Genomic DNA, 26,446 nt, shown 5'->3' on the forward strand with positions numbered 1-26,446 from the left:
GAGGCTCATATGGTAGGTAGGCCGACCTAACGACCTTCGCAGGCTATAAAAGCTAAACCCCTTCGCAGCCATCACTCACTCATCTTTCACCCAGTCAGAGTTGTTGTTCCAGCTAGCCTTAAGATCTTCACCTATCTTCTATCTAGATCGCCATCTAAGCTTCACACAGTGGAAGCGCATGGGTGGACAGAGCCATCTTTGTATCAGTTGTTTGGAGTTAAAGAATTTACTGATTCTTCTCTTATCTGTTGTGTACTCTCTATCTCTTTCTCAGATTCTGTTCGCTGTGCCGTGTAATATTTTACATATGGGAGTGCAAGATGAAGAACCAACTGTGCTGAGATGTGACAATCAGAGTTGCATCGCCATTGCCAAAAATCCAGTGTTTCATGCACGTACCAAACATATAGAGATCCAGTATCACTATGTGTGTGATTTGATGGAGGATGGGATAGTGGAACTGGTCTACTGTCGCTCTACTGTCCGATAGAGGAGAATGGAGTAGATATCTTCACCAAAGCACTTATGAAGGATCTGCTTCAAGTTCATCTTTAGAGACTCAGCATTGGGCCGAGGACATAGTTCACCTATGGGTGGACATTGAGGGGGTGTGTTAGATATGATCAATGCCCCAACCTCATTAGGTGCCACCAATGATCCATGGTGCTCAAAGTTGTAAGGCCCCCATTATGACGAGAAGCCAAATGTGAGCCTGGACATTGGTTTGAGTCCTGACTTGTATATCAGATGAGGTCTATGTGACCGGATGGCAAAAAGGTGACCATTGTGGGTCTAATCTTTGGGTTAGATGGAGTGGTTAGGTTGGTAGCAACTCAAGGCGCATTGCATCGAGTTGCGGGGTAAGGGATTTAAAAGGGGATCCTATTTTGGGGTCTGGGGGCTGCGGAAGTGGTCCCTGGCTGGGGGGTCCGGGGGCAGTGCCCCCGGCCCGATGGTAAAGAGAATATTCCCTGGCCAACTAGTGGAGGCTCATATGGTATGTCGGTCAGGCCGACCTAACGGCCTTCGCGGTCTATAAAAGCTAAACCCCTTCATAGCCATCTATCATTCATCTTTCACCCAGTCAGAGTTGTTGTTCCAGCTAGCCTTAAGCTCTTCACCTATCTTATGTCTAGATCGCCATCTAAGCTTCACACAGTGGAAGTGCACGGGTGGACAGAGCCATCTTTGTATCAGTTGTTTGGAGCTAAAGAATTTACTGATTCTCCTCTTATCTATTGTATACTCTTTATCACTTTCTCAAATTCTGTTCGCTGCGCCATGTAATTTTTTACACATTGTTGAAGTCTTCCTGCGCTTTTCCAAAATCCATGTCATAAAGTTTCTTCAAACTATCATAACTTTTTGGATCACTCTTGCAAAGGAGTCTCATGCACTCATTTGGCATTCGAGAGGTGCCATGAGAGGGTAGAGGCACATCATTCTCTATATCATAAGATGGAACTTGTCACATCATTCTCTATATTCGTCATTAAGCTAGGAGAAAATCTGATTAAACAAGGATCTCGTTATTATCAAATATACATGTAAAGATTGAGGAAGCTAGAAAAAACAAAGAACACAATTCATGCTTCCATATATATAGAGTTGAACAAGTATATTTTTTTTGCAAATAAAGTGTGGCTAATTATATTACTTTTGAAAAAACTGAATACAACGAAGTGCTCATACTCGACAGACTAGCTTTTCCATCAAGGAAAAGTGATGTTGTATTCATGCATCTTAGGAACAAGTATACATAGAAAGGGATGATCCCAGGAAAAGGACCACCATCCTAAGAGAAGTAAATCATCTAAACTTGAATCCAAAGGTGGAGATGCTCTTGTAGGTCTACAAAATCCATAGTTCATCACTGGCATGCAATGATATAATGGCATTGACAAGAATATATCTTGGAACATCTCTACTCATGTATCCTAGTTCGTGAACATTTTCACATTCCACAAATGTGAAATTGGTTCTTGTGCTTCTTCCTCGACGGCTATTAATTAGACCTGCCATGTTTCCTTGTGTATATGGTCTCCCATCTACATAAGATCTCTGTCCTTGAGCATGACTGATACCTCTATCTGAAAGTGAGGCTGCATTGAGGCACATACCATAAGTGATCATGCTCATAGTATACTGCACTAGTTGGTGCCATGGACCCCATCCATATATGGGTCTGCAAAAGCACATAAGTGCCACCTCTGAATTGGGTGGAACTTGTAGGTCTTGTACAATGAAGAGGATACGTCCGCCATCTAGAATACTAGAAGGAGCTATCATGTAGCGAGTCCCCCCAAAAGCTAAAAGTCTCTCCATCTCTAGGAAGTGATCCTCCTTTCCGTCCTCTGTACAACCTGCGATTGTACGTCTACACAAGAGATCGTAGATGATCAGGTAATGCATAATTGTGAGATGTCTCACTCTCGAGGCCATGAGGTAGGGGTTATTGCAAGATATCAAGTTGTAGCTATTGGATTGCCTGACCAAGCTATGCATGAGAATGATGAGCATCTCAGCCATAGATGTCATCTTCACCATCAAATGAAGTTGTATATTCCTACATATGTAATGTGATGATTACTAATATGTACCTTCAACAAAAATGAAAATAATGTAAATAGGATGTAAAGAACACTAACCATAGGTCGATGTCCTTGTGCTAGTGTTGGTGCATGAACAAAAACACCATACTCTAACTCATGGGAATGAAATTGGCATCATGGCCTCCGATACGAGCCTTGACATCTATCACACCAACATAGAATTCGCTCCTTCTCATAGTAAGATGAAGAATCTAATTCACATGAAGAAGCACTCTCTGGAATTACGAATATCGCACGACCACCACGATTGTAATGTGGAGATGATGGTGTATGAGAGGAATTTGAATCTGCATAAATAGAGATAAAAAAGATTAAACTTAGTGCTGATATTTTTTATTTATTGACTCACAAATAGAGCGAACATGCTAGTGTGAGAAATATAAAATCAAAATAGTATATTAACACTCTTTTTTTAAACACAACCACAAGGTATGCACATGATCCTAGCAACAAGAGGCCTACTGGATTTCTCAAGGAGTCATGGGTTTCTCCAGGAGTCATGGATGTACTTCCATCTCAGGAGTACCATTTACGAGTGACATTTCCACAGTAGAGAGTACTTTTTTTAATCGCTTTATTGAAGTATTTTGACTTAAAATTTTCTACAGAGTTAAAATTTTATAATATAAATTTTCCTTTGATTTCAATGAACTAATATAGGAGGTAGCAACGGCCAGATTCTCGAGCAGACATACATCTCACCTAGGTCACATGGGGAGAGATGGTTTTGTTGCTACTTTTGTAAGTATATGCCATAGGTTTTTGTTGTCTTTGGATCTATTTTTGAACAGAGGAAGGATTACAACCATTTTAAAAATATATATGTGGGTTCAAAATAAGGTAATTTTAAAATACTATTTTTATATATTTGCTACATACAAAAGGGTATAATATAAAGGGGTTATTTACATATTGAATAGAAAAGGGTTATATTTTATTTAGGAAAAATATATATGTAATTTCAAAATAAGGTATTCATGAGTATTTTAAAAATATATGTGGATTCAAAATAAGGTATTTTTAAAATAACATTTTTTACATACAAAAGGGTGTAATATAAAGGGGTTATTTATAGATTGAATAGAAAAGGGCTACATTTTATTAGGAAAAAATCACAAATAAGGATATTTATAAATAAGCCTTGAACGCATGTGATGTAGAGGATATACATATAGTAACTTCCCTGAGGAGGAGGCGAAGGGCAGGAGGATAGATGAGGAGTCGACTCGAGGTGCTACGGCACGAGTATCTCTAGAGTCACTAGATGCACAGAGCACATTGGATAGTGCATCCGATCACTAGCTCCCCTCTCCCACTCTTTTTCACATACTTGGCCAAACTCATGTAACATATTCCATGACATGCCCATGACATTGTATATATAGTGATTCATATATATCTTATTAGTTTTGGTCTTGTGAACCATTTCATGTTTAATAAAGTGTTTTTTTAAGTTTTATGAATCGTCTCATGTTTGATATTTTTTTTTAAATCCCTAATTAGTAGAGAAACAAGAAAGTGTGTACCATGATCCGTGTTGTGTCTTGCATAAGTGATTGATATATGTGTCATTTTGTATGAGAGCAAGTATGTTTTATATTCAACATTGCATTTGCATGCGCACTAGAGAGAGAGAGAGAGAGAGAGAGAGAGAGAGAGAGAGAGTGTGTGTGTGTGTGTGTGTGTGTAAGTGAGAGAGAGAGTGTGTGTGAGAGAATAGGTGTATGTGTACGTAAGGGCAAGAGAGAGTGAGAGAGCAAGTGTGTGTGTGAGAGCAAGTGTATGTATATATAAGAGGAAGAGAGACCAAATATGTGTGTGTGTGTGTGTGTGTGTGTGAGAGAGAGAGAGAGAGAGAGAGAGAGAGAGAGAGAGAGAGATCAGGTATGTGTGTGAGTGAGAGGGAGTGAGAAGTGCCACGCACATTTTTTTTAAAAAAGCATTCCAAAGCGTTGCAATGCTTCTTTTTAATCACTTAAGCGATGCTCACTATTGCATATGCGATGCATGATATGTCGTATAAGCAACGCAAAAATGTCACATATTGTGTCCTTAAGCACGTCACAATGTGATGCACACATAGCGACGTTTGGGCATCACATATCGACGTCGCTAACCCCCTTCCCCCCCACCCCTCCCCCCCTTGTAGTGCTAGGATCTTTGGGATTAACCTGAGTATATGTTTCATAGACTCTGTATTGGTAATGGGTTTTGTTCTCTTCCTTATTGGTTCATACTCACTATCCAACTCAATATGAAGATGATAGAGAGGTCTTTTACTAGAGCTAGAGAGATCATTGGATAACTGATCCATAGCTAAGGATATGATTAGAAGTTTGGATTGAAAAACTATGTGAATTAGAAATAAGAAGGAAAACGAAGAAGAAACTAGTAAGGATGGGAAAGAAAGAAGGAAGTGGGAATGGAGAAAGATAATCAAACGTCCAAAAAAATTCAAATTGATCATAATATTAGTTTTCACTTTAATGAGAATGAGTACGATCTTCATTATGACAATCTTTGTCACCTTTATAGTGGCCTAGATTTCTAGGTTTGATGTGACCACAAGAATATCACGACAATGACTTATTAATAAATTTTATATATTTACTTACCAAAATATAAATGTTTTTAAAAATCTAAAAAATGATTTTATTTCTTCAAATGTTTTCTCTCTCTAGGATTGCTCACAAGGCATTTTCGAGACCTCAAATCTCCCCTAATGTGAGGACCATTATTTCCTGAGTATTTATGAGATTGGGGTGGTTGGAGATGGGTATAACTATATTTTTTCATTGAGTGATAAGAGGTGAGATTAAGGATTCTAATCAAACAAGGAATTGTGTTTGCATCTTGTATGGTGCACTGGCACTTGTATATAAGCTAGGCAACACAACCTTTTTTAGTGCATTTATCTTTTCATGTATTGCATCATATGTGTGATTACATCACATTGATTTCTACATTGCACTTCTTCACAATCATATGTGACTGAGCATTACATATATCTTTAAAGTGTGTTTCAGCTAGGACACATTGCATTTACTCAAAAGTAGGTACATTTGAAAAATAGTTCTCATTCGAAGACACAAGGGAGTCTTGAAAGCTAATTTTCGTGATAGCCACATGCATTCACAAATCATGCCATATGGTGTTGGTTATCCATATATTTTTCTAGTGTACTCAAGTGCTATGGGAGGAAAGGAAGGTCAAAATGTCTTCTTAAGAGATATTTGGCTTTCAACCAAGGAAATAGCCAAGGCCACCTGGAGTTGGTGGTGTAAAAGATGTATATAGACTATTGAATTTTGGGGATAGTATTAGCTTGACCACATATGTCTATTCACAAGGTTTGCTCAAGTTGCTAATAAGTACTTGATGGGGAGTAGGGTGATTAAAGGAAAAATTGTATGCTGATTGGGCAGCTTTTCATTTGTTGGTGTAAATTTAAATATTTATATATGTCTTAAGGTTTTGGCACATGTAACATTGCCATTATATATCATGATGGAATGCCTTTGACATCACAAGAAGCTAATAAGCCATATACAATCACAGTTCTATAGAGGAGCAAGATTTGGGAAGATAAGAAGGTAACAACTATGACTTTGAAGAAGATGGCGTTGTAACACATTTGAAATGACAACTCGGACAAAAGGAGTAGATTGCACATGGCAATAGATCCTGGACATTTTTGGAAATTCAGGAAGCAACAACAATGTAGCAAGTGTAGGAATTGCAACTAAGGTGATTATTTCTACGTTTGCTCTCGAAAATGGATTGATCCAAGAAGCGTGCATCTCTCCCTTGGGTACTATATTATCTAACATACTACAAGTATTAGTTTTTGCCTTCTTCTTAATGGTGAGTGATGTGGTGCATGCATTAGTGATGAGGGCGATGCCGTGATTGGGGCGTGAGAAGAAGAACAAACTGCCTGGAGTTGTGAACATATGTATGGGTGAACCATCATGATTCATGATTGTGGAGCTACATATTGTGGATTGGTGGTTCTTCTCTAACCAGAGGTTCACAATACTTATGTTATTATGGAGACGCACACTTCTCTTCTGCTAAGTAGCCATCAAAGTTTTGTGTGGGGACTGCTATTTTGAAGTGACTACAGTGGAGATTGCAAGAGGACGTATGGCTGGTGGGAAGAGTAGCAAGTGGCCGCCCTATATGCTTTCACAAGAAGTGCCTGCTTGTCCGGGGAGCTGATAAAGAGCATTTGCTACAGCGCTAATATGGTTGTCAATGAACTATTAATATGAGGTTATGTTGTTATCCAATAGCTGAGATTGTTGGTCTTTCACAAGGAACTCTAAATCACTTCCTATATAGAAAATTCATATTATAACTAGTAAGAACCTCAACCAAACTAGTAAGGATGCAACATTTCCTAGTTATAACTAGAGATTTTCGGCATCATGAGGTTCTTCTAACTAGTAAGTCCCTTTTTCTAGTTACTATCTAGAAAATTGGAGCCCTACCTAGTAACATTATATAGTAACTTGTTGTAAAACTAGTAACAATACCAAGATAACTAGGAAATTTCATGTTGCACTACTTATAACTAGTAAATTACTATTCTGTAACTAGCAAATTACATACAATCTTTCTAGTCAATTAAGAATATAGGATTTTCCTAGATATAACTAGTAAATTGATGTCCTTTGACTAGAAACTTATCTTGCCCTTTGACTAGAAAATTATTTTCCTATAACATTTGGTAAATAAAAAAGATTATGAACTTCCTACATTGGTTATGGCTGTATCTTCAACTAGACAATGGATTATTTTACTAACATAACCTTGCTTGTATACTTGACTACACATGCATGTATACACATGTATATGTGCATGTTTACAGGTACATGCATACACATCCATACAATGCCACTCATACATGTCTATACAAATGATCCACATACATACACATATGTATCCAAACATATTATGGACATGCATGCACATGTGTATATATCTTTATATTAAGTACAATTTAAAAATACAAATACATGTATACCTAAATAACACACCCACACCCACACACCTAAGCCCGTAATGATAATACTAGGCACAACTAGTGCTAGAGGGTTCACACATAAACATCATTTTTGGGTTTTATGGCTCACACAATAAAATGATTGTAACACTAATCACACAAAAGTTAGAAGACACCATATATGTAGTGCATTCTTTTTACAATAATTTCACTAAATCGTACAAAAGCTATTAGAATAAACCATGTGTGTAATATCATATTTTTACAATAATGTCAATCAAGCATCAAGAAGCTTTTGTGTCATGTATACATATTTTTCACATAAACAAAAGGAAAATAAATATAACTTTAAGCAACCTTTCATGACCTCATATTTTAAACCACATATTAAAATATATGTCTTAGAAATTGCATCTTAGATTTCAAGCTACATTTCAATTTTTTTTTAAATTAACTATTTTATACACACACACACAAATGCACGCGTGCGCGCACACACACACATTGAGTCTATTCTATCATACGATGAATTATCTTAATAAGAAAACCCCTTATGTGGTTTAGTTGCAATTATTTGATCCTCACCTCATTTGCATATTTGCACTTGACCAAGTTATGAATGTTTAGATTGTCTAGCCATTATTACCCACTAACTTCAAAAGTTATACATTGCACATAATACTACTTCATTACACTAAATAAGCAAGAGATAGTATACCACCTATATCATCACCACTCTCTATTACAGTAAACCACATCATAATCTTAAGAGTAATTATGGATATTGTCAAATTATTGACTCTGTACGCAAAAGAAAACTTAGGTAACTAATCCCTTGCACTATCCTGCTATGCCATTGATTGGCAAGCAAAGGTTGGGAAATCAATGGTGTAGTGCTTTGAATCACTCGTGTAGTGCGATCTACAATCACCTACAAGTGCACAATCCAAGTCGTTATGTGTGCAATCAATTTTAGATACACTATTATAATCACATCCAAGAAAATCTCTCCATACCCCATATTACATTGCCATGATTATATTGTAAGAGTCTTGCAAAATGATGAGTTTGCACCAATCTCTCAAACACATCAAGAAATTAAGTTCCAATTTTGACATGGCATGATGAACCTTGGCTCACCAAAGTCCACTTGGTAAGGCACAGAAGCATGCAACAAAGATGTTAGCATACATGACACCATTAGTAGTCAAGCTTTGATTGGTGCAACCTTGATGGTTCAATGCAAGAAAACATATTTAGAAATTAGGGGTGCTATAGTCCACATCCTTAGTAGCAACTTGAGCTTCGAATTATCTGTCACTTTTGACAGCTCTATCATAGTGTAGAAAGTTGGATAAGGTAGCCACATTTTGACTTTCCAATCTTGATTAGATCGTAGAGCAAGTAGCCCTTTTACCACATGCCTGCTATGTAGAAGCCTTTTTGCTAGAGGCTTGTTGAAGGAGTGTTCCTCATGCATATCCCAAGTTCTTGTAAATTCAATGCAAGATCATAATATGCATTGAATCTTATTTTATGAATCTACTCTCTGTTAAGTCTGAAGCATGCCTTGTATCTACACCTTTAAATGTTGCATAATTTGATAGATGTTGCTTTTCTTGTTAAATTTTGTACCTATAACCTTAAATTAAAAGAGAGTGATCCATCTAAAATATCCACTTTGAACCACAAAAGTGGGTACATTCTAAACATCAATGGGTTGAGGACCATAATGATTTGCTTAAAAATAGAATACACAATGCGATAGAAATCTACTAGATTATTTCACTTTCCTACATACGATTCTCGTTAGGGAGAAAGGATGTGTCCTTAGGCATCATTGTGCATGCTTTTTTTCTTTCTTTTTAATTAAGATCCAGTATTTGGCCATTACCCTATATAACTTACTAGTACTAAAAGCTTGGTGCTATAAATACCCTACATACCTTACAAACATAATTGTCCTATCATTCTTGAAAATTTCTTATGACTTCCTCTCAGAGCTAAGTTCTTTCTACTTTTGCCACAACTGAGTAGAGCTCAATTTCCTTTCATCTTCTATCTAACTAAATGAAGCTTACTGTTTATGGAAATGGAATTGAACAAGGTATAACTTCTACTTGTAAGGGCGACATGGATAATGACTAGGGAGTGTTGTAGATACTTGTGACACAAGTATATGTATTAGGCCATGGAAGTCCCACTGGAGCAATAAGAAGCCTATGGAAAAATGCTTAAGATCTTGATAGCCCAATCATAGAAGGTAACAAACATCCAATAGACATATAAGTGCTAAAAGAGCAAGTAGAAAGCCCAAAGACACCTTGCATAAGTACTAAGGAAGGGATTGATTTGACATTATAGTGGCCTTGATTTTAAGGTATACAAAGAAATAGAATTCAAAAGGCCTCTTCTGTCAGAGAGAGAACTAGGAAGAGAGAAAGAGGAGAGAGAAGACTACAGAAGAGAGAGAAATACTGCAAGAAGAGAGAGAAGAAGAGTGACGAGGAGAGAGAAAGACTAGATTTAGAGAGAGAAAGACAGGAAAGAAGGGGAAGCCATAGAAGCTGTGAGCAAGAAGGGAGAGAAAGTCTGTAATTGTATTATTGTGTCAAAAAGATGTGAAAATTTACATCTCCTCTCCTTTTATACCAGTGTCAATGTGACATGGCATAATATCAATGTTATTACACTAATTTGTTATTCCCAACTTCTTACATCTTCCCCTATGAATGGTATATTTAGTCATAAGGATAGGGAAACTGTGGCTCAAAAATAACTTCACTAGCGAGATGTAGAAGCCTTTTGTAAATGGTGTTGCCTCGAAGGCATTAGAAGCAGTTGATACCTCAACAAGTAGCCTAGGGATGCATGGCTAGGATAGCCAAAGTGGTGGTACCCCATTTTAGAAATTGATAAGCTTGAATGGCTTGCTTTCTATTTCTCACACCTAGATGTACAAGTTGATCTATTGAATTGCCCCTACAATTGATTGGAAGCATGATAGTAACTATGCAAGGATGGGGGATACAATTTTTCGAAAGTCCCAAGTATCTAAGCAATTGAAGCTAAGAAGATATATATGTTTCATGCCATAGACCTTTTGCCTTTAATCAAGTTATTTGGTAAGAAAGTTAAGAAACTTTCCTAATCCATCATTCATCATAATATGCAAGTATCTACAATTGCTGGTAAAACTTTTTTGATGGCTATATACACCCCGTGAAGATTGGCTTTTGATTATACCAACATACATACAAATCACATCACAGATAGGGAGACACACCCCCAAGGAGCATACACAATTACAAGTGCTTGAGGACCCCGGCCTATGAGAAACCTCCAACATTTGTGGCCCCTACTTCAACCATCTACCCCAATGTGATACAATTGGATCTAACCCCCAACTATAACACAAAGTTTCCTTCTACCTCATTCTCAAAGGTTTTTTATATTTTATCTCAAATGTTGTGAGTGTCCTTGTGGATATGGAAATTTATTATGCAATACTCCAAGTATCTTAATTCAAGATAGCACATCTTAATCCGCATAAGCACTTAAAAGGGAAGTTTTAATAAATTAAGATTTTGAATGCACATTTAAATTGAAAACAAATGTAGTTTTATGGCTATGAAATTTTTACAATACCTCATTGGAAAAACTCATCACATTAATAAATTCTTTTTGCATGTCTATATACACGTGTGTGTGCGTGACTTTAGATTAATTATCTCATGTAACCATGGATAATATAAATATTTCTTTCAAAAATCTACGAATAATAGAGCTAGGGATATCTAGTATTATCTAGTACAAAATTTCATGAAAATGGGTCCTTAACACAGATTTTTCTTCATTGGTTCCCCACATTGATAAATAAAAACATGTTAAAGTCCTCTTCATCGCTAGGTCTAGTTGCAACTCACACTACTATTATTTGCAAGGTCATTAATGACTTTAATGACATTAATATTGACCTGCAAGAGGAACATTGGCACCAAATTAATTCTCCTCCTCTTCTTTTTATTGATCTGGAGCTAGCTAGAACTGCCTTGAACTCTCATATTCCCGCCCTCCTGCAGTCTCTGTACTCCATGCACCTGTGGCGCCCTATCGACCCTTGTGCAATACATCCTAGCTCTGATGCACGCCCTGCACAATATACATTAATATTTATACCGGCATAGATAGCACACACATCCTATAGTGTCTGTGCATCGGTGCTGCAGTGATGAGTGACCCGCGCTCCCTCCTCAGCAGATGAGCTTGGCACCCAGTTGTGTCAGCCCCAATGCCATCCTGATTCAATCAACGTGCGCTGCTAGTCAACGTTGCCCAGTAGGCGGCCTTGTAAGTGGCGCCCCGTCGGCACCCAGTTCGAGCGCTATTTGACTTGCACGTGTGCTGATCAATATCACTTGCACGAACTCGGCCAGTAACTCTGGCTTTGCCTTTGCCTCGGCTAGCTAGTCCCGCCCGCATTAACATAGCGCCGTACGTGTTGATCAGATGTACTACGTCCAGAGTGCACAGTGCGGCCCCACCAGCTCCCGTCTATTACACCTTACTAGTGCCAGCTGTGCTCTCAACATTCGCCCTGCACGTATAAGCTCCCGCGCCCTGATCGGGCACTTGGTACATCTGATGGCCTCTAGCTACTCCGGGACGTACTCTGGCTCCCTGGCTCCACCTCGACCTCTAGCTCTCGGCATCCAATATGTGTAGTTATACGCCTCCAGCTCCTGACGTCCAGCTCCTCCCAACGGCGGCCCAGCTCCTGACGTCCTGCGGCTCTCGACTGCCCATTACGCCTCCTACCCACGCCTCCAGCTCCAGCCAGGTATAACCGAACTTGACAAAGGATAATTAAAATATATATAGTTTGAAATGTTTTTTTAACTAAAGTGTTTTAATGGTATGGTATTAAGGACAATAATAGAGGAGTTTTTGAACTAATTAACACTAAGGATAATAGAATGTGAATTCATCAATTACAATATGAAAAAAATAATTATGTCAATTATTTTGCTTGAGCATTCGCATGCATTGTATACTAGTGTATATAATAGGTTCACTTTTTTACATTAATTCATGTAGATTTCCATGGTTATCCATTCAGTAGGGGCTAATCATATAATTAATTCTAATAAAACCTACATGTCATTGTACTATCTATTCAATTAAATTCCTTTATGTCTTGCAATGACATTGAAATTGTTTTTTGTCTACATAGCTAATTATGGCGTGATACTGGCCTTTTTTAAGATTTAGTTATGGGATGGATCTTATGAAACAACTAAGAATAGAAATGCAAAGCATTTGATAAGTGAAATCTCCAAGAAGCCTTAGATAGTATTACACTTTTGTTGCATAAGAGAATTTGCTTTTTTAATGGTACACTTTTGTTGCATAAGAGAATTTAAAATTGAAGATTACATGTCTCTTAATTAGTGGCCTTTGCTTGTTTGAGGAGAGGTCTAACCATGCTTGGTGTTGAGTGTTGAAATGACTTGTTTTTTGGCTGATTTTTGTTGTTTTTGAGAGCTGAATGGTTGATTTTATGGGATGATTGGTTGATTTAGAAGTGGTTTGAGAGTGTTTTGGATGATAATGATTGTGTTTTGGAAGATCATGATGTTTGTTGATGGTTCTGATAGGTTCTGAATGGTTCTGTATACCTTCTGTTTTGCTCTGTTTTGCTCTGTTTTGTTCTGATTGTCTTTTGTGAAGAGGAATGAAGTATTGATTGATGAAGAATGAGATATTGTGAAAGCTTGTTGAATGGTTTGTGAGAGTTTTGAATAGTTTGAGAATGAGTTATGAGGTTTTGATGACCTTCTGTAACCTTCTGTAGGTCTTCTGTAGAGCTTCTGCTTCTGTTCTGTCTCTGTTCTGTTCTGTACTGTAGCTGTTCTGGTACTGTTCTGTAGACTATTCTGTATGCTTCTGTAAGTGTTCTGTGGAATGTATGTGTGACTTTGGGAGAGTTTTCTAGCCTTGGAAAGAGGTGAATACAAGTGCAAAAGAGCTGAAAGAAGTGGAAGAAGTAGCTGCTGAAGACTCAAGTGAAGACTAGAGTGAAGTGACAGTAGTGAGCCGTGAAGAGACACTGTAGTGGCTCTGGTGACTCTTCATATCAGACATACCTCTTGGGAGGGGTATCCACGACCTAAGAGTGATTTTTGAGAGTGATTTTTGAGAGATTGTAGTGAGGATATGATGTATTATTGATGGAGAGAGAGAGAAAGAGTCAGAGATAGCCAATTCTACTCAAACAGAGTGATTGTATATGAGAGATTGAGAGAGAAGACTATGAAGATATTGAAGATGAATAATATGTGATGTATTTCCATTCAAAGATGGTGTATTCCTTTTTTTTCTTTGTTCTATTGATGGATTTTGTGAAGATATTGAAGAATATGGTTGATTCTATTAAAATCCGTGGGAGATTTACATGATGCTGCATGAAGATTTGTGGTGCCTGGTGTTCTTTTCTTCATTGTGATCATATGAAACATAATAAACAAGCTTGTTGATGTTACAAGATAGATTTTCTTGCAAGAGAATTCCCTTTTCCTTGGTGTTCCTCTCGGGACTCCATGTTTTTGGTGCGCAGCCGAGGAACCTTGCCATCAACAAGCACCAAAAGAGGCTGAAAATGAAGGAAATGGCATTGCCAAGAAGAGAAGAATTCAATGGATGATTGTAAAGTTCCTTCTTCCACTGAAGAGTTGGAATTCCTCATAATCAAAGCCACTTTCCATAAGAAGTTCATCCCACAATGGCGGAAACACATCACCATCATGATGCATGCTCTATGTGGTGGACAGTTTCCTCTTCCTATTGAAGCAGCAGAAACTTGCATCTTGGTGGCAAACTGTTTGGAAACAAACTGAAGAGCAGAAACAGAGAGAATGAACATCCATGGAAGATTTGGCATTCATTGAGAAGTTTCCAGACAACATCAAGTGGGAGATTGTGAAGAAGCTTCAGGAGTCTTGGTCTGTAGAGGTTCACAGGGACAAGAAGGAAAAGAGTTGGAATTTGTTCGTGGATGCTCAACAGCAAGATACATGGGATGCTTGGTGTACTGATAATCTTCTGTTTGTTCAATTAGCAACCCACTGGAAGTTGGTAGACAGAGTGCTTTTCACAACATACACTGTTGAAACCATCAGAAGCTGGCATTACTATGATGATGGCACTACCACAATACTCAGACGTATGCATTTTGACACCTTCAGAACCGAATACCTTCCTCTGTGCAGTGGCATGAAAGCAGAATTCAAGGACGTTGAAAAGAAAGAAGTAGAAGAAATGTTGGCAAGAGAGTCCTCGAGAGACTGAAGTCTTCTGTTAACCCTCTGTGGAGCACTAACAACATAGTGGAGCCAACCCCCTGATGAATGACGCAATAAAAAGGCAAGCGTTAGAACGAGTCCAGAGGTACGTGAGAAGAGAGAAAGCAAAAATCAAGGCTGAGAACGAGCTCGCAGCAGAAGCCGCCTTTGACGCCCTTGCGGAACTCTTTACAGAAGTCCCAATGGCACATCAAGCCCTTCCTCCTCCTGCTGGAGGTCCACTTCCAAGCCAGATCCGTCCTGGAAATATTGATGACAGACCAGCGAATGTAGTCCCATTGCCAGTTTTTAAGGGAGAGTACAATGAAGACCCCGATCTTCATGTAGCAGAGTTTATGGTAGCATGTGTGGCTAACAATGCCAGAACCCCTGAGCATTGGTTAGCAATATTCCCCGCCACTTTCAAGGGCGCGGCGTTTCAGTGGTATGAGAGACAAGCAGCAGGAACTTTTGGCACATGGGACGACCTGAAGTTGGCCTTCCTCACTAAATTCAGGCGTGAAGGTTTTGAAGAGCGGATGAGAGAGGAATTTATGAACCTAAGTCAGTCCTCTGGAGAAAGAGTGGAAGCCTATGTCTCGCGAATGGAATCCATCCTGAAGAGATGGACTAACCATAATCTAGATGATGGCATTCAGAAGGGAGTGTTTCTCAGAGGATTACAACCAGAAGTCCGTAAGTTTGTGGAGCTGCAAAGACCAGCCACACTGCAAGCTGCAACAGAAGGTGCAAGACTGTACGATGAAGTGGAAGCTCGATTAGCGATGAATTCAGGAAGAGGAGTCCTACCTCCTTTGATGCCAGGAATGATGTATCCATCAAATGCAGTCCCAGGGACTGTTCCCTATCCCTACCAACAGATGCCCCCAGTATCACAGTACAGTGCACCAAATCCACAATGGCCACAATCCATGCCTCAAATGATGGCTCAACCACAACAACCATGGTCTCAACCAATTTCCTCAATGCCAAATCAACAGCAACAGTGGAATCCTACCAACTGGAGCCAATAGCCAACAGTTCAAACAGGAGCTCTGAATCAGAACCAGAACAGAGACCCCTCTATACCAGCCCAACCCGTTTATGCAGTAATTACAGAGACTCCTCAAAACCCTCCTGCCAGTACGTCAGGAGGAGAAATCTTGAAGGATTATTTATCCAATTCAGTTGCAAACATAAAAAAGGAGTTGATGGATGTGATTACAGAACAACTACAGACGTTGAAAGTGAATACCGCTAGCATATCCAACGTTGCAGGAGCAAGAAGAGATGTGATGCGGTCAAATACTTGGTGTGGTAAGTGTCATCAAGCAGGTCATTTAGCCACTGAATGTACATGGAAACCAACCATCCCTGGAGCCTTCTGTTCCTACTGTTTGCGGAAGAATCATACAGAGGACATTTGCTCTCTGAAGGAGATGCATGATAGGAGAAGGAAGGAAGAAGACTCAAGATTCAACCTGCTGGAATCCAAAATGACCACACAAGATATTGGACCCAAGCCTAGAGAGTTTGGTCCTAATTTCCGACCCAGAAGATTTCCTTCTCAAAGTTACAGAGGAAGACAGTCTGGCGGTGGTCAGAGATCAGAAGTAGAGTGTTACAGATGCGGAGAAAAGGGACACATCTCACCAAATTGTCCAAATCCTCGAAGGTCAGTGGATTACAAGCCCTTATGCAGTCGATGCAAAGGAGAAGGCCACACTGCAAAAGACTGTCCAAGCCCAGCCCCAGTGAAAAACAGTGCTACTGATAGTCCGTCCAAGGCCCAAGAGCCTACCTCCAATTTGGTAGAATTGGAAGTTGCTGCCATCACGCGTGCAAGGCAGAAGGAACCACCTACCCAGAAAGAAAATAACCCTCCTGCCAGAATAGTGAAGTTCAATCTTCCACCAGAAGAACAGAACAGAACAGAGCCTAACAATGCCGTACAGAGCCCTACAGTGCCACAGAGAGTTATAGAGACAGTTACAGAGACAGGACCAGAGGTCCAGGATACAAAAGAGGAGGACGTGCCACAAGTGGCAGAAGAAGTTCCCATGATGCCTTTGTTGGAAGAAAGAGGAAAAATGAAAATGGGTGTTGCCCCATTCCCTAACCGATTAGAGAAGCCAGTGGATCCTATTAAGGAATACGATCTGGTCAGAGATCTAGATACCTTTAAACCAAACCTCACATTCCGACAATTATTGATGTTGTCCCCCAATTGCCGGAAAAGATTCAAAAGTATACTGACAAAAAGACGTGGTTTAAGGATTGCTCCCTCAACAGTGACAAAGTCCAACAAGGCTCTAGAGCCTGTAAAAGAAGTGGATGTGGCTAATGCTTTCCTAGATCCGGGTACTCCAGAGACTGGCGTATGGATAGAAGGTTACTTTATTTCAAATGCACTGATTGATGGTGGCTCATCAGTGAACATTATGACGGATGTTACAATGAAGGATCTAGGCTTACAGGGTGTGCAACCAACCCAATGGCTCATCAGACTGGCGGATCAGAGTAGAATCAAGCCTTTGGGCATTCTTCCATATGTGAAGACTACAGTGACTGGAAAAGATTATTGGCTGACCTATTTGGTGGTGAAGCCAAACTCTTATGGCACATCCTATCCTCTGTTACTGGGTAGACCATGGCTTTTTGAAGCCAGAGCAAGGACGGATTGGTTTAAAGGAACTTTGACCTTGGGTAGAGGACCCAATAAAGTGGTGATGAAATTGTATGGTTCTCAAAAAGGACATGGATCCACCTCCTTGGAATTATCTTCTGATTCCCCTAACGAGGCTACAGATGGAACATCAGCAGACGAAGATGCTGTCAAACAGATCCTTCCCAAGAAAACAGTGGCACATTCTTTAACAGTGGATACTGTAAGCCGACTTCCAAAAGATGCAAAGCCATTATCAATGGGTGAATACTTCCTGCCTAAACCAGAAATGACTTCGGAAATCACTTCTGACAGTGAGATAGAAGCATGGATGTACTGCTCTCCCTGTTACATGGTCACAGCAGAAGCTGAAGCAGAGACAGAGGCAGGACAGGAACCAGAGAATCTATTCTTCTGTTACAGAGCTCCTACAGAAGCAGAAGCAGAAGCAGAGACAGAAGCAGAGACAGAGACAGAAGGGGTTGGGTTTGATATGGACGAAGAAGATTATGAAAGTGAGCCAGAAGAGTCTATCCCACCCGAAGAGGATACATTTGAGGAAGAAGTTCCAGAAGTATCAGAAGCCGATGAGCTCATGCTACGGGACAAAACGGCGATGGTACCATTTGGTCTGGTAAATGGATCATCTCATATGCAAAACCATTATAAGAAATGGATTAAGAAGAGTAAGCCGTCTTTTAAGTGTGGCTCCTGCCGTCCTACACCATCCTTGCCAAAGAAAGATGATGATGATGCACCGTGCCAACAAGCACCAGTCCCACCAACCCAACAAGCATCAGAGGGTCCCTGTTATGTGACGTTCCTGGATGTATCATTATCAGAAGATGAGTCTTCAAGCCAAGAGGTAATTAATTTTGAAACCAAACCCGAAACAGCGCTAATCCCATTCCAATATCTTAAAGAGCAACCTAAGTCTCCACCAAAAGAAGAAATTGGTTCTAGTGGGACATCAGAAGAGGATACCATTCCCTTGAAGGAGTCGGATCTCTACCCAGAAGCAGTCCGCGGGACCTTCATCCGTGAAGTAGAAGGTGAAAGGCAGTTAACCTTTGTGGATGCAGAAGGCACTGAACGCCACTTGAAGGTGGGTAGAAGTCTCCCAGAAGAGGAGTTGTCAACCTTGTACAACTTGTTGAAAGAAAATTTGGACGTGTTTGCGTGGTCCTACAAAGACCTAAAGGGGATTGATCCCACAATATGTCAACATCATATTGACTTGGAGCCTGATGCCAAGCCAGTACGGCAACGACAGAGACGAATGAACCCAAATTATTCCACATTGGTGAAAGCGGAGCTGCTGAAGCTTCTAGAAGCCGACTTCATTTATCCAGTGGCAAATAGTGAATGGGTTTCACCCATCGTGGTTGTACCCAAGAAGAATGGCAAATTGCGAATATGTGTGGATTTTCGAAAGCTTAATTCCAAGACAAAGAAGGATCACTTTCCAATCCCTTTCACAGACCAACTGTTGGACACAGTGGCAGGACATGAACTTTATTCTCTTCTGGATGGATTCAGCGGATACAACCAAGTCCAAATCGCAGAAGAAGACCAATCCAAAACAACCTTCACCACAGAATGGGGGACCTACGCTTACCGAGTGATGCCATTTGGGCTTTGCAATGCCCCTGCTACTTTTCAACGAGTCATGATGGCCGCATTTCAAAATCATCTGCATGACTTTATTGAAGTATATTTGGATGACTTCTGTGTCTACAGTTTGATCAGTGAACACTGGGAACACCTGGAACAATGCTTTGACCGATCCCGGGAGTATGGGATTTCCCTCAACCCTGACAAATGCATCTTTGGGGTTTCTTCTGGAGTCCTGTTGGGCCACATTGTCTCTGCACAAGGGATATCAACAGACCCTGCAAAGATCGAAAAGATCGCAACTCTGGCAGCACCCACAAACCTCAAACAGTTGAGGGGATTCCTAGGCCATGTGGGTTACTACAGAAGGTTCATAGCCCATTTTGCGACAAAGGCAACCTCCTTGCACAAGCTCTTGAGGAAAGATGCAGAGTTTACTTGGACAGACGAATGTGACAAAGCCTTCCACACTCTGAAGCAGTGTCTGATAGAGGCACCCATTCTGCAACCTCCTGATTGGACGAAAGAGTTCCACATACACACTGATGCATCAATTGAAGGCTTAGGTGCTGTCCTCTGCCAAAAGGGCTCCTCAAAGTTGGATCAACCGATCTATTACGCAAGCCGAAAAGTCACTGATAGGGAACGGAACTATACAATGACCGAGCTGGAGTGCTTGGCAATGGTGTTTGCCCTGGAGAAGTTCCGCCATTACCTCCTATCTACCCACTTTAAATTTTATGTGGATCATGAGGCCCTGTCCTTCTTAATGAACAAAGCAGATGTGAAAGGACGAATGATGAGATGGCTCCTTTTATTCCAAGAGTTCGACTTTGAGGTGATTACTAAGCCTGGTCGTTCCCATGTTCTGGCTGATCATCTGTCGCATATCCCACAAATTGCAGACGAGGAGCAGGATGATCCAGACCTCCCTGATGCTTCCCTATTCTTGGTAGAAACTGTAACTCCCTGGTATGCGGATATTGCCAACCTGCTGGCAACCCAACAGTACCCTCCTGGTATTTCTAGTCGGGAAAGGAAGAAGCTCATGCTAGAATCAGCCCCCTACACCCTGCTCGGCGGTGCATTATACAAGAAAGGGAAAGATGAATTGCTCAGAAGATGTGTTGCAGGAGAAGAGATTGGGATCGTTCTGAAGGCTTGCCACGACGAGCCATGTGGAGGTCACTTTGTAGGAGAAGCTACGGCCAGGAAGGCTCTGCTAGCAGGATATTGGTGGCCTGCAATTCACAAAGATTCCTATGATTACTGTAAAAGATGTGATGCTTGTCAAAGAATGGGGAAACCCACCAAGACAAGTGCCATGCCACTGCAACCTATCCTTCCGTTGAAGCCGTTTGAGAAGTGGGGCATTGACTTCGTAGGTCCAATCGATCCTCCTACCAGAAGGAAACAGAACCGATACATCCTCGTATGTACAGATTATGTCACAAAGTGGTGTGAAGCTAAAGCCCTAAAGCGGGACGATGGTAACAGCGTGGCCCTGTTCATGTACGAGAATATCATCACCCGTTTTGGCAGTCCCTTAGAGCTGGTAAGTGACAGAGGCACTCATTTCCTTAACAAAGTCATGGAAGAGTTGACAGAGTTGTATAAGATCCGCCATCGCAAGTCCACTCCTTATTACCCCAGAGCCAACGGCCAAGTCGAAGTCACGAATCGCATCCTCTGCTCGATTCTGACAAGAACAATTGCTGCACATTGTCGTGATTGGGACGATCGACTTACAGAGGCCCTCTGGGCGTACAGAACCTCTCATAAAGCAGCAACGGGACAGACACCTTTCCAGCTGGTGTATGGTACAGAAGCAGTTTTTCCTGTTGAACTGGAACTACCCTCTTTGAGAGTGGCGATCAAAGAGCGTTTGGGGGATGACGATTCACTGCAACGCCGTCTCTTGCACTTGGAATGTTTGGACGAAATTCGTCGGATGGCTCTACAGTGCATGGAAGCCACGCAAGCTCGACGTAAGGCTTACCATGACAGCTTCATCAAGCACAAGGAGTTCAAAGAAGGTGATTTGGTCCTAGCCTATGATTCACGATTTGGCAAGTTTCCTGGCAAGCTCCAACAGCGGTGGATGGGCCCCTATAAGGTACTTGTAGTCAACCCTAATGGTTATGTCCAAGTGCAGACCGTTGATGCCTCTGATGATCCCTTTCTGATTAATGGATATCGCTTGAAGAAGTACTTCCCTCCTTGGGGATCTTGACAATTACGGCCACTTGATCTTTTCCCTCGTTGGCGCGGCACTGTACTTGTTATGATGCTACTTTTGATAGCCGTTCTTCAATCACTTCTGATGAGGTGGACGCAACCCTCTATCTCCTCAAACCCCCCTTCTAGCCTTGATCTCTTATCCTCTATTTTCCACCAGCATCAGTGGCGAGGTGGGTTCTGATAAATGGTAGTTCTACCATTCTCTTGCTCAATTCGAAAAAAAAAAGAAAAAGAAACGAAAAGAAAAGAAAAGAAAGAAAGAAAGAAAGAAAAAGAAAAAGAAAAAGAAAAAACATATCGGTCATGGGAGAAAAGAACTTAGGTCCCTGTCATGCCGACCTGTTCTTCGAGAAAAGGTGGAAACACCCTCGGGAATAGGGAAAAAAAAGAAAAGAAGAAGAGAAAAAAAAAAAAAAAAAACAAATATGTTATGAGAGAAAAGGAAGCAATTCCCTGTCATAGCAGGCCTCGTTCCAAGAAAAGGTGGTAAACACCCTTGGGCGAGAAGCTGGCTGTGGGAAAGGTGGTAACACCCAGCAGTCCAGAAAGTGGATTCATTAATTGATATCCCTAGGATCCAATTCCGACGCTGCCTCCCTTGGTACGCTGTGTCATGGGTCTCTTTGCAAAGTGACTAATTGTCCTCTAGCAGACGACATGTTCCTATCCAACACAATGTTCGATTTGATGGCTACCTCCCTGGGTACGCCTTTTCAACAACTGATGACGCGATCTTCATCGACAACCCCTTGAGTGATGTGATCTTTCATCCTAACCAGATGGGGAAGTGAGTATAGGCTGCCCCTCTGTAATTATCAACCGAGCGTGAGACAGAGGGTAGGGCGAGAGACCAGTCTTTTCTCTTCAAATCGAATGAGAGGTGAGAAGTGTGAATGAAATGTTGCACGCACGGGATGGGCCTCTCAAAGCACAAAGCACGATTTGTTTCTGTGCACTGCACCATAAGGCTCCCTGGTCTTCCTTCTCGCACCGTATGCCGGCACAGGGCGGGATGCACAGTTGCACCAATCAAATGCGCACAAGGCATACACCCTTTGCACAAGTGATTGTGAGGATTACATTAATGGGTTTCAGGAAAAGGCTGCCCTCCTGTATCTATCAACAGAGAGTGAGACAGAGGGTGGGTTGAGTGTGACTGGAGTTTCTTCAATCAATTACCGAGAGGTGAGATTGAGGGACGTTACGACACTTGGAGTCAGGTATGTTCCCGTTTCCCTATGCACCCACGGGATGGGTCTTTACCGTCAACACAAAATACATCACCCTGTTCTGTACACTGCACTGTAAGGCTCCCTTGCCTTTCTCCTTGCACTTATGCCAGACGGGTTGGACGCACTAATGCACCATCAACTGTGCACCCTGGCATACTCCTTCTGCACCATTCCCCCTTGTTGATTCCTAAACCGGGTATGAGATATGGGTTTCAATCATTCTTCCTCAAGTGATATCAGTCATGGGGCGAGTGATTGATCTTTCATTCCAATTGAGTGACTGTGAGTTGAGTGCAATATCCCTCATCATCGACGAATTTCTTGCGATTCCTTCCATTAGCTACCTCCCTGGGTGCTGCCGCGTAGTCCCTTCCATGACGGACGTGTGCCGAGAAGATGCCTTGGTCCCTCCAGCGCCGACAACAACACTGGACGTGCCATCGACACTCAACCTTGATTCTTGACGAAATGGGCCAAGTTCTTCTAACCCTACACTTTGTTTTTTTCGTGCCGGTCATGTTTTAAGTGTGGGGAAGTTAGTGGATAGTCTGTGGCGTGGTCCTAGGTCCCTGTTGTTCGGTTAACCCTATCCGTTAAGGTCTTAAGTGTGGGGACGTGTCCCTGCGCGTCTACATTGCATACCCATCTGCATATGCCTTATCTTGCTCATGCATGAATGCCTTGCCTTGCTTTTACCCTCCTGGGGTCCCTTCCCACCCACCCGGTTATGTTCCACCCACCCTTGGGGCTATTCCCTTGCAGTTTTCCTTCATTCCCTGATTTTGCGGTCCTGCCATGTGAATGCATCCTACGTTCACCAAAGTCCCAATCCAACCTTATAGCCCTGTTCCTCCCTTTGAATTGACCATTTTTCCTTTTGACCTACCTTTGTTCCGGTGCACGGTTTTTGAGTTATTAATTTTTGAAGTATTTTACGTAATTTAGACGGTTTTCCATGTGAACGCGCTTTTCTTGCTTCCGAATCATGCTCTGACGTCATAGCCCTGACTAGCGCTTTTCCCCTGACATTTTTCCTTTTTATTCCGCATCATTTCGATACATGGTTTGTCCGTTATTAATTTTCCGGGTTTTCACGACTTTTTCGTCCGTATTTTGACATTTTCCATGTGAACCTGCTCTTTTTGCATCGGAATTCCAATTTGATTTGACAACCGTGTCCCCTGTGCCTTCCCCTACCTTTTTCCTTTTTCCTCCACCCTTTTTCGACTTCTGGATTTTTACTTATTAATTTTTAAATGACTTTTCGGGAGTATTTTTGGAGTTTTTTGCATGTGAACCCCTCCTACTTCCGCCGGAGCTGCGGTTTAACGTGATAACCCTGTGCCACTCCTTTCTGCGGACATTTTTCCTTCTTACTGCATGTCATTCCGGTGAATGGTTTGTTCGATATTAATTTCCGATCCCATTTTCAGGTTTATTTTTTGGGTTTTTCCCATGTGAACGCGTCTTATCTCAGTCGGAATTATGTTTTGACATGATAGGATTGTCGGGCACATCTTTCTGCACAGTTTTCCTTTTTTTTGCACTTCATTCCGATGCACGGATCTTTCGGTATTAATTTTTAAATTGTATTTTTTGGTTCGTTTTTTGTGTTTTTTGCACGTGAACGCCCTTTACCCCTCCCGGAACCCTCGTCCCGTATTTTTCTTGTTTCCCCCCTGTCGTCCTGCCCACTTTTCGTTTTTACGATATTTCGTTTTGACGTCCGGATTGGGAGTTATTAATTTTTCTTTATTTTTTCGTTTTTTCTCGCGCTCGTTTTGCGCGTGAACGCGCCCTTTTTCGATTTTACGAATCTCCACGTGCCTCGGTCGTGTCCGCGAAACCCGTACCGTCTTCCCGGTGCCATTTCAATCCCGTCACGGCAAATTTTTTTACCCCGTCCCGCGCATGTGCGCGGGACGGGGGTACCTACCCTTGTCCCCACCCTGCCCACCCTTTGTCCCCACCCTGCCCATCCTCTGTCCCTACCCTTCCCTTCCCTTCCCCCCACCTGCCCACCCCATGGCCCCCCCCATGGTCCCCGCCATGGGCCCCCCCACCCCTCCCCCCCCCAACTGCCCATCCCCTTCCCCCCCAACTGCCCATCCCTTCCCCCCAACCACCCTTCCCCCACTCGTTCTCTCTCCCTTTCTTTCCCTTCTTCTCCCTCCACTCCTTCTCCTCCCCCCACTCCCCCGTCCTGCCTCCCCCCGCAGCCCTTCTTCTCCCTCTCCTCCTTCTCCTCCCCCCACTCCTTCTTCCTCCTTCCTCTCCCTTCTCTCCTGCCGACTTCAGCCCCTCCTCCTTCCTCCTCTCCTCCTCCCTCGCCTCCTCCTGCCTTCTCCTCCACCCCCGCCCCCCCAGCGAGTCCCTCCTCCTCCCTTGCCTCCTCCTGCTTTCTCCTCCACCCTCGCCCCCCCAGCGAGTCCCTCCTCCTCCCTCGCCTCCTCTTGCTTTCTCCTCCACCCTCCCTCCCCAGCGGGCTCCCTCCGCCTCCACCCTAACTCCCTGTGACCGCCTACCTCCTCCTTCCTTGCCCCCCAGCGACTTCCACCCCGTGAGTCTCCTCCCTCCTCCACCGCCCTTCAGCGGACTCCTCTCCCACCTTCCTCCTCCACAGTGCCCCCGCCCGCGGCCTTCTCCTCCACCCGCCGCCCGCGACCTCCCCCTCTACTACCTCCTCCAGCGCGACCTCCCCGCCCGCGGCCTTCTCCTCCACCCACCGCCCGCGACCTCCCCCTCTACTACCTCCTCCAGCGCGACCTCCGCCCGCGGCCTCCCCCTCCACTCCCTCCTCCCCCCACTCCTTCTTCCTCCACCTCTCCTTCTTCTCCCCTGTCCCGCCGCTGAACGCCGCCCCGCTGTCGACGTTGCCCCTGCCGCGCCGCCGTTCGGACTCCGCCGACTTCGCCGCCGTCGCCGTCGACTCCGCCACCGCCGCCGCCGCACCTCCTCCTCTTCTCCTCCTCCCCCACCCACCACCTCCACCTCCAACCCACCTCCTGGTTAGTCCTTAACTCTAGTTAGTTAGAATTAACTGCACCATGGTTAATTAACCCCCACCATTTAACCCGAGTTAGTAATAACCTAACCTTAGTTAGTCATAACCTAACCCCTAGTTAGTTTACCCCTACCCACTAACCTAACTAGGGTTAGTTCCCTACCCACTAACCTAACTAGGGTTAGTTCCCTACCCACTAACCTAACTAGGGTTAGTTTACCCCTACCCACTAACCTAACCCCTAGTTAGTTTACACCCTACTAACTTAACCATAATTAGTTGACTACCCCCACTAACTAACCCTAGGTTAGTTAGTCTCACCTAGGTTAGTTAGAACTGACCCCAGACTAACCTAATTGACTTAGTCCACCCTAGACTAACCCAGACTAACCTAATCAACCTTGACTAACTTAACTAGACTTAGGTAGACTAACCTGACTTATCCCACTAACCTGACTTAATTGACTTATGTTTAACTGACTTATGTGATTAATGTGATTTAGGTGACTTAATTAATCACTACATTAATTTTTCCATAAAAAAATTTCAGAAAAATTTCTAAAAATTCCTTTTTCCTTTTGTCAATTTTTGGAAATTTGTCTGCTGGGACTTGCCTACCCTATAATTTCTGAAAATTCCACATTTCCTAAATTTACCCCTAAATTGCCAATAAATATAGAAAATCCATTTAAAAAAATTGTAAAAAAAATCCTCAAAAATTCTAAAAACA

This window comes from Lygodium microphyllum, chromosome 12, assembly GCF_053477565.2.
Source record: "Lygodium microphyllum isolate KBCC chromosome 12, Lygodium_microphyllum_v1.1.10, whole genome shotgun sequence".
NCBI lineage: Eukaryota > Viridiplantae > Streptophyta > Polypodiopsida > Schizaeales > Lygodiaceae > Lygodium > Lygodium microphyllum.